Source organism: Acanthochromis polyacanthus, chromosome 8, assembly GCF_021347895.1.
Source record: "Acanthochromis polyacanthus isolate Apoly-LR-REF ecotype Palm Island chromosome 8, KAUST_Apoly_ChrSc, whole genome shotgun sequence".
Lineage (NCBI taxonomy): Eukaryota > Metazoa > Chordata > Actinopteri > Pomacentridae > Acanthochromis > Acanthochromis polyacanthus.
Window position 1 is genome coordinate 37,583,473 of NC_067120.1, and position 14,385 is coordinate 37,597,857.

Sequence of the window (14,385 nt, forward strand, 5' to 3'; positions counted from 1 at the left end):
GATTAATAGGGGATAAAAAATAAAACAAATAAAGACACAAAATTACCACAAAGACACTCAAACCGATACCAAAATGAAACCATAAATGCACAAATTCACCACAAAGAGGAGCAAAATGACACTAATGTGATACGTAATGATGACAAAAGGAGGAAAAGAGTGTCTCCAAACAGACAAAAACATACAACTTCACAAAAAATACAAAACAGCTACCACAATTACAAGAAAAGACCACAGCAATGCACAAAATCAGAAGAGTATCACACAAAAAGACACCAAAGATACAAAGTGAACACAAAACTGATGCAACACATGTTCCAAGAAGTTTCTCTGTTGTCACTTTCGTCATATTTAATCTTTGTTGCTGCAGGAGGATCAGTCTGACTGCGTTTAATAGTTTCACCACAAACAAAAAAAACTGTCACATTACTGCAACATGTCACTTCTGAATTGACTCTGCAGCTTTCAGTCATCAGCATGTTCACAGAGTTTTTCATCAGCACACTGCTTATGTCTGGTTTGTACGGTCTTTTACTGCAGTGCCTGATTTCCCCAGTAGAGAGCGCACTGCAGCAGCAGAACTCCCACTGAGGGGCCTCTGCAGAAACAGCAGGCAGTAGAAAAACGCCTTTTAAGGGCATGAGATTTACTGTGTGCTCTGGGTGTGTTGCATTGTAATGAGGCCTAACAGGACAGTCGGTGAATGAAAAGGTGACGCACTGCCATCTGCCCACATCAAGTAAACAGGATACAGTGGTGAAGCAGAGGGTGCAGCAGCAGCAGCACGAGAAGAAGAAGGAGAAGATCAGCACTGGAGAGCAGCTACTGCAATAAAAAAACACTGATAAGAAGTTTTTACAGCCAGCTAACTCCTGTTTATTTAAAGTTTCATCCTGAAATGTGGTCAACTCAACCTGTTACCCCCCTCTGAATATCCTCTATTTGAAAGCTTCAAAACTTAACAGAGCCGTGTTTAATGGCTCAAAATGATAAATGCATTGAAGGTGCACATGGTGGGAATCCATTTTTGTTGTCTTTAAGTGTAAACTAGAAGCTGTTAACGTATGAAGACGTTTATTTCTTCCGCACCTCTACAGCTAAACGGTTCAAGGTCCAAGTACAGAAAAATCACATCCATCCATCCATCCATCCATCCATCCATCCATCCATCCATCCATCCATCCATTCTCTATACACCGCTTTATCCTCACTAGGGTCATGGGGGGTGCTGGAGTCTATCCCAGCTGACTCGGGTGAAGGCAGGGGACACCCTGGACAGGTCACCAGTCTGTCACAGGGCTACAGAAAAATCACATACTACAAGAAAATCATCTCCAGTGACCTCCTGCAGAGCTGTAGTGTATGTTAGAGAATTCTGCGAGGTCAGGTGAGGAGAACCGGAAGGCAAACTCAGGAGACACAGATGGCTGATATTGAGATGAATAAGTTTTACTGAATTCAGGAGAATTGATAGAACAAGTGCATTGCCAGTATCAACTCTGAGGAGTCTCTTTGTCCTTGGAGGGTATAGATAGATAGATAGATAGATAGATAGATAGATAGATAGATAGATAGATAGATAGATAGATAGATAGATAGATAGATAGATACATAGATAGATAGATAGATAGATAGATAGATAGATAGATAGATAGATAGATAGATAGATAGATAGATAGATAGATAGATAGATAGATAGATAGATACTTTATTAACTACGTGATTGCTTGAATGTTTAAGTGTCAAGGGTGTGTGACTATTAACATACTATTTAGAAATCTGTATTTCCTCCCCAACCATTATCGGTTTGGTGACATTTTAAGTTGGTTTAGATTATTGAAATTTCAGTTAACTGAACCATGTGTAATTACAGGTATAGCAGATGTGATGAATTACTCCAATTTTTTTAATATATTTGATTTTCCAAATGATTTACATTTATATGTATTTCATGTGTAATTTTATCATGTATTACTATGACTTTTTAAAATGATTTTTTTAACCTTTTGAATATTACAGAATCAATTTTGTGGAGCTCTCTGGCCCAGGTTTCCCCACACTTAAAATTTTTCCTTTTACTTGTAGTCTAGGTTTGATCTTACGATCAAAAAGGAGGGATTTGTGAAGGAAAAATTGTAGGTAATAGGTCATTTCGAAGCACTATACGGAAGGTCACCCTTTGACCCCAATTGAAGACAAACAGAAGCTCAGACAGACAACTATTTGCTGATAGAGCAACAATAACAAGGTTAGATCCTGCCTCTTTTCTCTCTCAGACAGTATAAAAAATTATTGTAAATACTGCTTTCTTTTCTTCTGAAGAAGAAAATACTTTTATTTATATATATGCACTGTGTGCATTGTGTGCTGCACTCTTTCTTTGTTTCAAGTGTTCTATTTGCTGCTGTACACTGTAAATTTCCCCATTGTGGGATTAATAAAGGTTTAATCTATCTATACGAAACTGTTACTTATTTAAACCGACAATTCAGAAAAGTTGGTTACAGATTCTGACAGATCGGTTTGACAGGTCTGTCAGAATCTGTCAAACCGACCACGCCTCCCGCCGTCCAGTGGTCTCTGGAGGATGGTGTCCCAGGTATGCGAGAGGATGTAGGCCCCCTCGTCCCGGTTCATGGTGTAGCCCGCCCGCTTCCTGATCTCAATGGCTTCCTTGATCCATCGCCTCTGTTTATTTGTCTCCGAGGCTATAATCCTCCCCCCGTCCCAGTCCATAATGTGGTTCTGTCTTCTGCAGTGATCTGTGATGGCTGATTTTTTATTTTCTTGTTCAGCTTGCTCTTTTTGTGCTCTTGTAAGGAGTCCAGTTGTTTCCTTTTGACATTCTGTTTGGTGTTCCTTTCTTCTTGTTTTGAATGACCTGCCTGTTTCACCAATGTACGTTTTGTTACATGACTTGCACGGTATTTCATAGATGACCACCAGACGGCGGGAGGCGTGAGACGTGGTAGGTTAGACAGATTCTGACAGATCTGTCAAACCGACCACGTGATAAAAAGGACACGTCAGCAAACGTCAAATGATGCTCTGAGAAAGACAGCAGAAGCTGTCGAAACATGTCAGCAAGGTAACCAACTTTTCTGAATTGTCGGTTTAAATAAGTAACAGTTTCGTATAGTATATAACGACAAAATGAGCCTAATCCAACTGTTTAATCTATCTATCTAGCTAGTTAGCTAACTATCTATCTATCTATCTATCTATCTATCTATCTATCTATCTATCTATCTATCTATCTACACAACACTACAACACTGCCTTTTTCAGCAGTGGACACTGAACATCCAACTGAAATCCACATGCGTAAAGTGCCGGACTCGCCTCATGGGGCAGCCGACTACCATTCAATGTCCAAATTGGCTATCTGACGATCGCAGGTGTAATTTTACTTCTAAATTTGGTTAAAATTTTTCTACAGGTACATAATCTCTCCAAACTCAGACATGGCAGTTTGCAAAATTTGTTAAAATTTGCACATTTACCAGTCTTTGTTGTGTGGAGATCCTGTTCGGGACGCCAATTTGTGAGAGAATTCTGCGCTGTCAGGTAGGGAAAACCGGAAGGCGAACTCAGGAGACACAGATGGCTGATAACGAGATGAATAAGTTTTACTGAATTCAGGAGTCTCTGTGTCCTTGGAGGGTTTATACTGTCTGAGAGAGAAAAGAGGCAGGATCTAACCTTGTTATTGTTGCTCTATCAGCAAATAGTTGTCTGTCTGAGCAGTTGGTGTGCTTCTGTGTGTCTTCAATTGGGGTCAAAGGGTGAACTTCTGTATGTTGGTTCGAAATGACCTATTACCTACAACTTTTCCTTCACAGTGTAGATAAAGAAAAGAAGCAAAGTACAAGTAAAGAGACAAACTGACACTAAAGAGACATAAAATGATGAAAAAAAGACACAAAATAACCAGAAAGAGATACAAAAATACACTAATGACACCACTAAAGGTGAATAAAGAGATCTGAAGTCACATAAAGGACACATAAATCAGCCAAAAGAAACACTACATGAGCAGAAAGCGACACAAAATAATACTAAAGAGACAGAAAAATCATCAGAAAAACATACAAATTGACAGTTAAAAGACATAAACTAAGCAGACAAAGAAACAAAATGACCACAAAGCGACACAAAATGACAATAAAGAGACAAAAAAATGACCAGAGACTCAATATAACAAGAAAATAGACACAAAATGACACTAAAAAGACTCAAAATGACCAGAAAGACATATAAACTGACAATTAAAAGACACAAACTAACCAGAAAAAGACACAAAACGACACTTAAGACACATAAAGGGACTACAAAGAGACACAAAACAACCAAAAAGAACACTACATGACTAAAAAGTGACACAAAATGACTTAAAGAGACACAAAACAACAGCAAAGAGACACAAAACAATGCTAAAGAAACACTAGGCATGTGCTGCTGAAACTGTGTGATCACTGAGTGCAGGTTTTAATGTACAGTTTGTCTCATGTTTGTTCTTTCACTTCAGCAAGTACAGACAGAGCCAGCGACACTCGCTTCACTGAAACACTGAGCTCACAGTCCAATAAAAGCAGCGACGTGGCCTCTGATGCGTATCACCGATGCAACAGGCTCAGACTTGACGAGTGAGCCGAGTTACTTCTTCTTTTCTCTGCCCTCGTCTCGGCCCTATATGGTAAAACGCCGACTACACAGGAAGCTCAGAAACACACACAAACAACACACAAACAACACACAAACCATCATCAAAGTGTCCGTTTCTAGAGAGGCTATTCTGGCTGCTGCAGTCACTTCTGTGTTTTAGAGGAAATGTCTTTTTTCTCAGTCCAGACGCAGGTCGGTTTGTGTTTTAGTGGCGTCAGCAGCTGATCTTATTGTGCAAATACGTCTCTCCTGAGTCGGGGAGTTTTGCATGTGGAGGATTTGACTGAGGTGATTTCATGGTTTCTTACCGAAAACCTGCCGCCTGTTTCCTGTTGCATGTCTGCCTTCACCACAACGCACCACCGCAGGGCTGCACAGGAGCTTCAGCCTGAAAACACAGCAATTAAAACGACACTTATAGAGACGTAGGCAAGAAAAGTCTATCACCAGAGCACTTTAAACACAGCTGAAGGTGAGGAGAGTTCAGCACAAAAAAAAAACTAAAATATAAAGTAAGAAGGCTGCTGCTTCATCAATCTGTGTAGAAATTCAGGTCACTTTCAGACAAATCGACCACAGAGACAGAGAGAGCTGTCAGACTGGAGATAACATAAAAATACACAAAAAATAAAAGACTGGATGTGAATCTGTCATGTAATAAATGATTTACCTGCAAACATAACCACAAAGAAAAATAAAATGGCCAGCAAAAGACCCAGACCCACCAAAAGAAATATAAAATAACCAAAACAGACACAAATGGACACCAAAACGACATGGAATAACCACAATGAAACACAAAATGACCAGAAACTGACTAAAAGAGACAGAAAACAACAAAAAATGACACCAAAGAAGCACAAAATGATCAGAAAGAGTCACAAAATGCCAAAAAAAAGTCATAGAACCACCAAAAGAAGCACAAAACAACACCAACCACACACACAAACAGAAAAAGACACAAAATAACCACACAAGGAGAAATAAAATGAACATAAGACACACAAAATGAAAAGAAATAGACACAAAACAACCTCAAAGAGACACAAAAACCACAATTAGACTCAAAGCAACCTGACAAGAGACACAAAAATAGAGCAAAACAACACAAAATGAAAACAAGGAGGCCCACAATTACAATAGAGACACAACACAACCACAAAAAGATGCAAAATGACCCCAAAGAGAGACAAAACAACCATAAAACGACACAACACAAACATTAAGAGACACAAAATGACTGCAAAGAGACACAAAATGATGATAAAGGGACACAAAACAACCACAGAGATAATTAATGGTGACTGAGAGACACAACACAACCACAAAAAAATAACGAGATGCAAAATGATCCCTAAAAGAGACAAAACAGCCACAACAAAAGATAACAATGACTACAAACGGACATAAAACAACCACAAAGACACAAAATGACCACATAAAGATAGAACGACCATAAGAAACCCAAAACCAGCCTCAAATAAATCCAAAACGACCATAAAGAGACAGAATGACAAAAAAAAAACTCCTTGACTAATCAAATTAAAAAATGATCATAGAGAGGTCATTTCTATCGAGAAACTGATTTTGCTTTTTAGAAACACAACCAGGGAACAGCTTGATCACACCTTGTATTGCTGAAAGAATTTATTCACAAAACAAGGAAACTTCATATTTTACTCAAAGGCACAGCTGGGGATCATCGGCGTGGAAGTGGATGTTTGCACATGTAGAATAGAAGTGGCCCCAGAATGGATCCCTGAGGAACCCCACAGGTTATATAGATGGAATAAAACTGACCTATCATCATACATTTTTTATTGAGACATATCTAAAGGACTTCAGTGTTTCTGTTAGCATGTGGCTAACACACACCAGCTCATTTTTAAAGAACTGTACCTCTTTCTGCCAGCTGCTCTGACATTCAGCTTCCCCATTCTGTAGATGAGAATCCAGGATGTTGTAGTTTCTTTAATGTGGGCGTCAGGACTTCTGCTGTGACTGTAAAATGCAACCTCGTTAAAAAAAAAAAAAAAAAAACAGAAGAGGAGCTGCTACAAAACCTGAGTTACAGCAGGTTTCACATCTATGAAAAGTGACTGACATTTGACAACTTTAGAAATATAGAAACTAGATTTAAGAAATGATGACGATGAATCACTTCTGCTTCAGATTTTTTCATGTTTTACTACTAAGAACCTGCACGGAAACACAACAGAGGTGGACTTTAACTTTAAAACACACAGGAAGGGAACAGGAAAACCAGAGAAGTGCCTTTTCTGTAGCTGCAGTATTTATAACAACTCTGAAAAAATAGTGCCTGACACTGGTACATTACTACTTTCAAATGTACAGCTCTAATTAACCCCGCACACAGAAACAATGATAGGTTTAGAAATAAAAACAGCATAAAATGAAACAGAAATCAAGCTAAAGTAACTTAACCAGAAAAAACTAAATACAGCCAAGAAACTGAAATCATCGCAATTAATCAATTAAGACATTAAACTGAACACAGCAGACAAAATTTAAAGATTTAAATAAGGAAATACATTTAGAAAAAAATACATTAGGAAATGTAGAAAGTAATGATTGAAACAAATTAGAAAAATAAAGAAAGAACTGTAGAAATAAATAAATAATGAGGAAAAATAAATGTAGAAATGCATGAAAGAATCTATCTATAAAGAAATGAAAAAATTAAAAAGGTAAATAAATAAATGTAGAAAAAAATCCATGAATATCTGTAGAAATAAATATATCACTCAATGCTGAAATAAATGAAAGAATATACATTTAAATAAATGAAAAATATAAATAAACACATTTAGATGAAAACTCAATGAATATTTGTAGAAATAAATATATCAATAAATGTAGAAAAAATAAAATAATCTAGAAGTGAAAAAATGCTAAAAAAAAATAAAATAATAGTATTGTGAATAAATAAATACATTTAGAAAAAAAATCCACAGATATATGTAGAAATAAATGAATGAAAGAAAGAACAAATAAATATAGAAATATGGAAAAAAGAAAGTAGAGATGAATGAATGAAAAATGGAATTCAGAAATGTGGAAAGGAATAAATGAATAAAGAAATAAATGAAGGATTTTGAAAATAAAGAAATTTTAAAAATGTGAATATAAACAAAAGAGCAAATGCAAAAATGCACACATGAATGTACAAATACATAAATAACATAAAAAATATGTAAAACCTAGAAATAAATAATGAAGAAATAATGAAAAACAGATCAAATAAATGCAGAAAATTAAAATAAAATAAAATAAAATTGCAAAACATGAATACATGAATGTAGAAAAATGAAAATAAACACAGAAGAAAAACTAAATCAAGATATAAGGAAATGTAGAAATAAAGAAAAGAAGAAATTAAAAAAGTAGGAATAAATAAATACATCTGCAGAAACACTAAAAATAACAATAAAGAAAAAAATTAGGCAAATAAAAATGAATGAATGAATGAATAAATAAATGCAGAAAAACAGAATGAGCCTCATTTAAATGCAGAAATACACTGAAGTCATTCTTTTAATTACTGATATATGTCAGTAAGAAAGGATCAAACTTTTTTCTTTTTCTACATTTACATAATAGAGGTCATCCCATAATAAAACAGATGAAGCTTCCAGATCACTGATTCCTCTTCAGATCGATCTGCTGCCATGTTACAAACTCTGCTCATTAAGAATTCATTCCTCCGCTGAAGGCCAGAACATGGAGGAAGTCGACCTTTAACTCTGCGACAAACGAACGACTACTTTAGCAGGAAGCACTGATCCGTGCAGAATTACAGTTTAATTAAAGGCAGAGCAGAGGACAGAATGATGGGAGATAACAGACAGAAGAGATGTGTGCAGCCTCAAATACATGTGACGCTCACAAGAACCAAACAATCCTCCTGACGTGGAAAAAACCTCTCCAACGACGTGTCAGACGGTCATGTGAAAATGTGCATTCATCAGATGGAAACTGGGCTTTTTTTGGTGCATTTAGACAAACATCTGATCCTCTTAAAAACAGTCCCTATGGTAAAAGGATGCAGATTTAAATCAACCGTTTATCGAACAGAAACAGCAGATAAAGCAACTAAACCTTCAACATCAGGAGCTGCTTTGAATAATTCGTCCTCCATCTCTAACTTTGTCTATGTAAATGCTTTTCCTGCAAAAAAGGAGACTCCACACTGTCTAACATGCAAAAAAGCATTTATTCATGGTGTTGGTTGGTGTTTACTACAAAATAAGTAGAGAGCAGCTGTGACTCCACAACATATATAACATACAATGATTTCTAAGACATTTTTCTCTCTAAAATGCTAGTTTTTAAAATCTCCAAAGTGCAAAACAAATCCCCCCACAAATGTCCACATGTCCAAAGTTCTGGATTTTATACAAACATATAAAACTGTGACACACTCTAAAAAGGAATGTTTGTCAACATAAGTGCCACAAAACCACTTAAAAACTGTAAAAACTAACAGAAAATATCTGCAAAATAATTATTCTTTTAGTTGATTTTAATACAGCAAAACACACACATTGTTAAAGAATGAATTACTAATTGTAAAAATACAGATTGGTAATCATTTAATATTATTTACAGTTTTGTGTGATTTTATTAGTAATTAAGTCAAATTTTACAAATATTTAAAAAAGTTTTTTTTTTTTTTTAAAAAGCAATTATCTATAAAATAATTCTACTTTTGGTAACTGAAATACAGTTTAAAAAATGCACAATTTTACTGGTAAATGTTGTGAAAGAACAAATTACTATTATTAAAAAAACATTCATTTTTAGTTTTACATTGTGTGTTGTATCTGCCGGACACCAAAATACCAGAAATATCTAAATATAATACGCGGAGCCACAAAACTGGAGACGGAACTGATAGTTTGAAGCACTGAAGAAAACCAACAACCACAAGCAGCATTTCTTGGTTTGTTTGGGATGTAAATCAGGTATTATCTGTGTTTCTTTCCAGAGAGCTTAGCTCAACTTGAGAAAGCTCCATGCAAATAGACGAAACACAAACAAATCACAGGGACCATCACTGAAAACACAACACAGAGACAACAACAGACATGTTTCCAGGGAGCACTAATATGTGACGGACACGAGTTGTTGTGACTCCTGAAGTCGAATATTCATCAGTAGTGTCAACATGAGCAAATATTATAGATCATTAAACTTGCTGTTTGTTCAATACTAACACATTACTGAAGATCTTTGTTGTTAATTTTAGATGAAGGAATCATCGAAACACATGAATCATCTTTGTCACTGAAAACAGTTGTGAATTACGGTTCTTTCATAGATTTGCTAAAGGTCATGGGTCATAAATATACATACAGCAACTTAAATTATCAGTTTTGGTGCTGTATAAAGTTGTGTTAGTCATAATTTCTTAGATTCATGGCCTCCTAACTTCTCCTGAGTGATTATAATCGACTACAGCTGCTGACTCCTCTGATCCAGTTTAAATAGAACCCATTAGATCCACTCATTAGACTCAAACTCTACAGTGGGAAAGTCTGAGGAGCTCAGCAAAGACCTGAAAAACCAAATCATTGATTTGAACAAGTCAGAAAGTCACTTGGAGCCATTTCAAAGCAGCTTCAGATCCACAATCATCTGTTTGTCAGAATAAGGTTCATGGTCTAGTTGTGTTACTGCCACCATCAGGAAGAAAATACAAAGTATCACCTGCTGCTGAGAGACGTTTGATCAGGATGGTCAAGAGTCAACCAAGAATCATCAGAAAGCAGGTCTGAATGAATGAGAAGCTGCTGGAACACAGCTGTCAGTGTCCACAGGGTTTTACATCAACATGAGCTGAGAGGATCCATGAAGAAGGAAGTTCTTCCTCTAGAAGCAGAACCTTAAAGCTCCACTCAAGTCTGTTGCTGATCACATGGACAAAGAAAAGACTCTCTGGAGGAAAGTTCTGTGGTCAGATGGAAGAAAAACTGAAGGTGAGGCCTTTAGGCCCAAGAACACCAAACCTACCATCAAGCATGGAGGTGGCAGCATCATGCTCTGTGGAACTGGAGCTTTACACAAATAGAATAATGAAGAAGGGGGATTACCTCCACATTCTTCAGGAAAACCTAAAACCATCAGCAGAAGGTTGATCTTGGACACAGTTAGATGTTTCAACAAGGCAATGAGAATGAAATGGTTCCATTGGGATAGAATGAAGGTTCTAGACTGGTCTCCCCAAAGTCCTGACTTAAACCCATCAAGAATCTGAAGAAACAAGTCTGAGCCAGAAAGACAACAAATTTAATTGAACTGCATCAATTCTGTCCAGATGAGTCAAAGATAAACCAGAAGATTGAAACCAGAAGAACCTAACTGGGGTAGAAATGGACAAACATTAGCATTTCTGTCTGTACATTAGTGACCCAACAGATTTTGTCATATTTCCATAGGACTTTTAATAAATACATGAAAGAACCAAACGATATGATTGGGTTTTTTTTTTTATTCCATAACAGAAAACTCAGACTTATAGGAGTCATTGGAGACTGAAGATGAAAGACATACATGGTCTTCACAAGTGGATGGAAACTTTAGTTCACTGTACTCATAATGCCATCCTGAAATCTGCAGGTAGGGTCCTTTGGGACGAGTCATGGATTTGGCCTTTTTGACTACCACTGTGGTTAAACTATCTTGGCTCACTGGGTCTTTTATTAAGTTGTTTTATCCATTTATTCTGGTTTTATCAACTTGTCCCCTTCATCTAAAGCAGTATTAATCTTATAAACACTGTGACTCCCCCCGTTTTATTTTCTCTCTGTGACAGGTGAATAGAGCCGATAGAAAGCCGATAACAGACCGACATCCCAGAGAACAGACGTCCTGCTGTCGGCCTGCATTCACAGCGTAAAGACTCTCGGTCCACTCAGTAAACAGATGCTCATTTGAGGCGGGAGAATGAAGCGGCGCTCAGCTCGTTAGCCTCCGACAATGGCGCCTCTGTGCCAACGCTGTGCAGCTCTGGCACTCAGGAGCTCCATCACCGACTCGTTGGCCCCCGGACTCCCCCCTCCGTCGCTCTGCCTTCCCCTTTTCACACGGAGGAATCTGAAAAGAGAAGCCGCCCCGCCTCCCGCCGCCACAGATTTCAACCTCGGAGCTCCCGTCAGGCCTCCCGCCAACCTTTATCTCTGCTCTGCCAACATATTCCCACTTTACATTTTATTTATAAGTTTCCTGCATCACAAACAATTACAAGAAACCAAAGAGGACGAAGTTCAGATGTCGAGGTTAAAGTGGTGCTTTTATAAAACCAACCACTTTATATATGAATAAACAAAGGATACACATGGAGGAAACACACTGATAACACGTTTAACCTTTAAAGTTAATGATAATTTCTTAGTTGTTCCAGAGTTTCCCACAGATTTGATTATTTATTCTGATAAATGAAGTGTTTTAGCCTTCCTGTTATGTTGCAGGACAAACTGACCCATTTTAAAGTTAAAAAAATCTAAAAAAAAAAAAAATCTTGTTTAAAGTATTTTTTTAATATGAAACTTCTTCTGGAAAATGGAAATGGTTCGTTTCACATGTTTGTAAACCCACTCTAAAGGCGTCTTGTGTTAATTTATCAACATCACTCCACTGTATTGGGCGGGTCTTAGACTCTTTTTAACCCCAAGAACACCAAACCTACCATCGAGCATGGTGGTGGCAGTATCATGCTCTGTGGCTTTCTAGGGGTGCTTTTGGACTGGTTTTGGACTTTTCTGCGACTGGTTTATGTTTGGTTTTGGTCCTGGTTTTAGATCTTTTAAGGACTAGTTTCAAACGGTCTCTCTTTTTTCTTAACCCCAAGAACACCAAACCTACCATCCAGCATGGTGGTGGCAGTATCATGCTCTGTGGAACTGGAGCTTTGCACAAAGTAAATGGAATCATGAAGAACGATGATTACCTCCACATTCTTCAGGAAAACCTAAAGCTATCAGCAGAAGCTTGATCTTTTGAAAAAAAATCCAAAATGTAAAACAAAAATAAAAAAACCCCATCAATTTCATGTAAAACTACCGCATTTTATATTCCAATGTACATTTAAAAAATTGCATATTTAAAAATAAAACAAGATCATTGAACCATGATCTGTGAAAGGTAAAGAACACTACTGAACTAAATATTGACAGAAATGGTTAATAATGGAATCAATAATGAAATAAAAACAATCTTTATTGGATTTCTATCATTTTATCATCACTTGCATCAATAAAAATGGTCAAAATGTCAACATATTTCAGCAAAAACCCTAATGCTTGATGTCACCGTGTTTGAATTGTTTTATCTGTGGCCCATTTAGTTCATTTAAAGATTATCTGCTTTAAAAAAAAAAGACAAGATTTTACACTCTACATCATATAAAACTGTACAAACTAGCAGAGAAGGTAGCATACATACACTTTTGTCACTTTTGCTTTAAAAAAGTGACTGAAATGACGAATAAATTGTTGTATTAATGAATAAACTCATTATTTTGTCTGTAAAGTGAAGGTCAGCCTCTGGTTCCTTGCAGACATAATGAATGTGACATGTACAATGGGGGCACAGAAACTAGTTGTTGCCCCTGGAGGCCCCTCAGGCTGTTATTGCCGCCATGAAAGTGACGTCTAGAGTCTGCTGCTATTATCACCCGTCCTGTTAACGATTAACTCTACAACTGGCAGCTGACTAATTAGTGCAAGCACCGCTTTAAAACCCTGTAGAAGATGTTTAACGTGTGCAGAGGCTGGCCTTGCTGCACTGGATGTGTTCATTAAGTGTTGGATTCCCCATCCAGGGCCTCTGCCAGACTGTTTTTTTCTTTCCAGTGAGTAGTTTCAGCATCACCGATCAGTTTGGACTCAAGGCCCCGCTGAGCTGTGACTAAACCGACGCTGAATCGGACCAACAGGAGAAAGGAGTGGAGTCTGAAAGGCTTTTATTTGAACTCCAACCTAAATGTCTCTTATTGTGCTTCCTGTCAGAGGATCAGTCTGACGTAACACACTCCAGCCTGTCAGGGTGTAAAGACGCATCAATGGAGATGTTTACATTTATTTATCCTCACAACAGTGGACCGCATTCACCAGTTTAACCAGTTTATCCAGTTTGAAATTCTCCCTATCAGTGGTGCAGGAAATATTCAGAATCTGGACTTAAATAGAAGCACAAATACCAAGCTGTAGAAACACTTTATGGAATACAAATAGAGTTTAAAATGTTGTGTAAAATGTGCAACGTAAAGTATTGAAAGTACTCAGTGCAGGAAACTTTTACAAATTTTATTCAGTTATATTATTCGATCTATGATGCTTTAACTCTCTGAACCCCAAAGCACAGCAGCAGGTTTTAAAAGTTATCTTTATAACATCAACAAAATGACATTTATCATAGGATTCATACATTCAGCATGGTGAAACATCTTTCTGCAGATGATGAGCAGAGACTCAAAACCGGACTGAAAAATGTTCGAAATGATAAAAATCACATCCCAAATGACTGAAATTGTCCACAATGACTCAAAAACTGTCATTTTAAACACATTTTGAGTCATTTCAAACAAGTTCACGTAATTTTGAAGAGTTTTCGGTTCATTTTTTAATTTTTTCTGAATAATTTAGGACTAGTTTCATGTTATTTTGGTCACATTTCAAATAATTTTGGATCTTGGGTTGT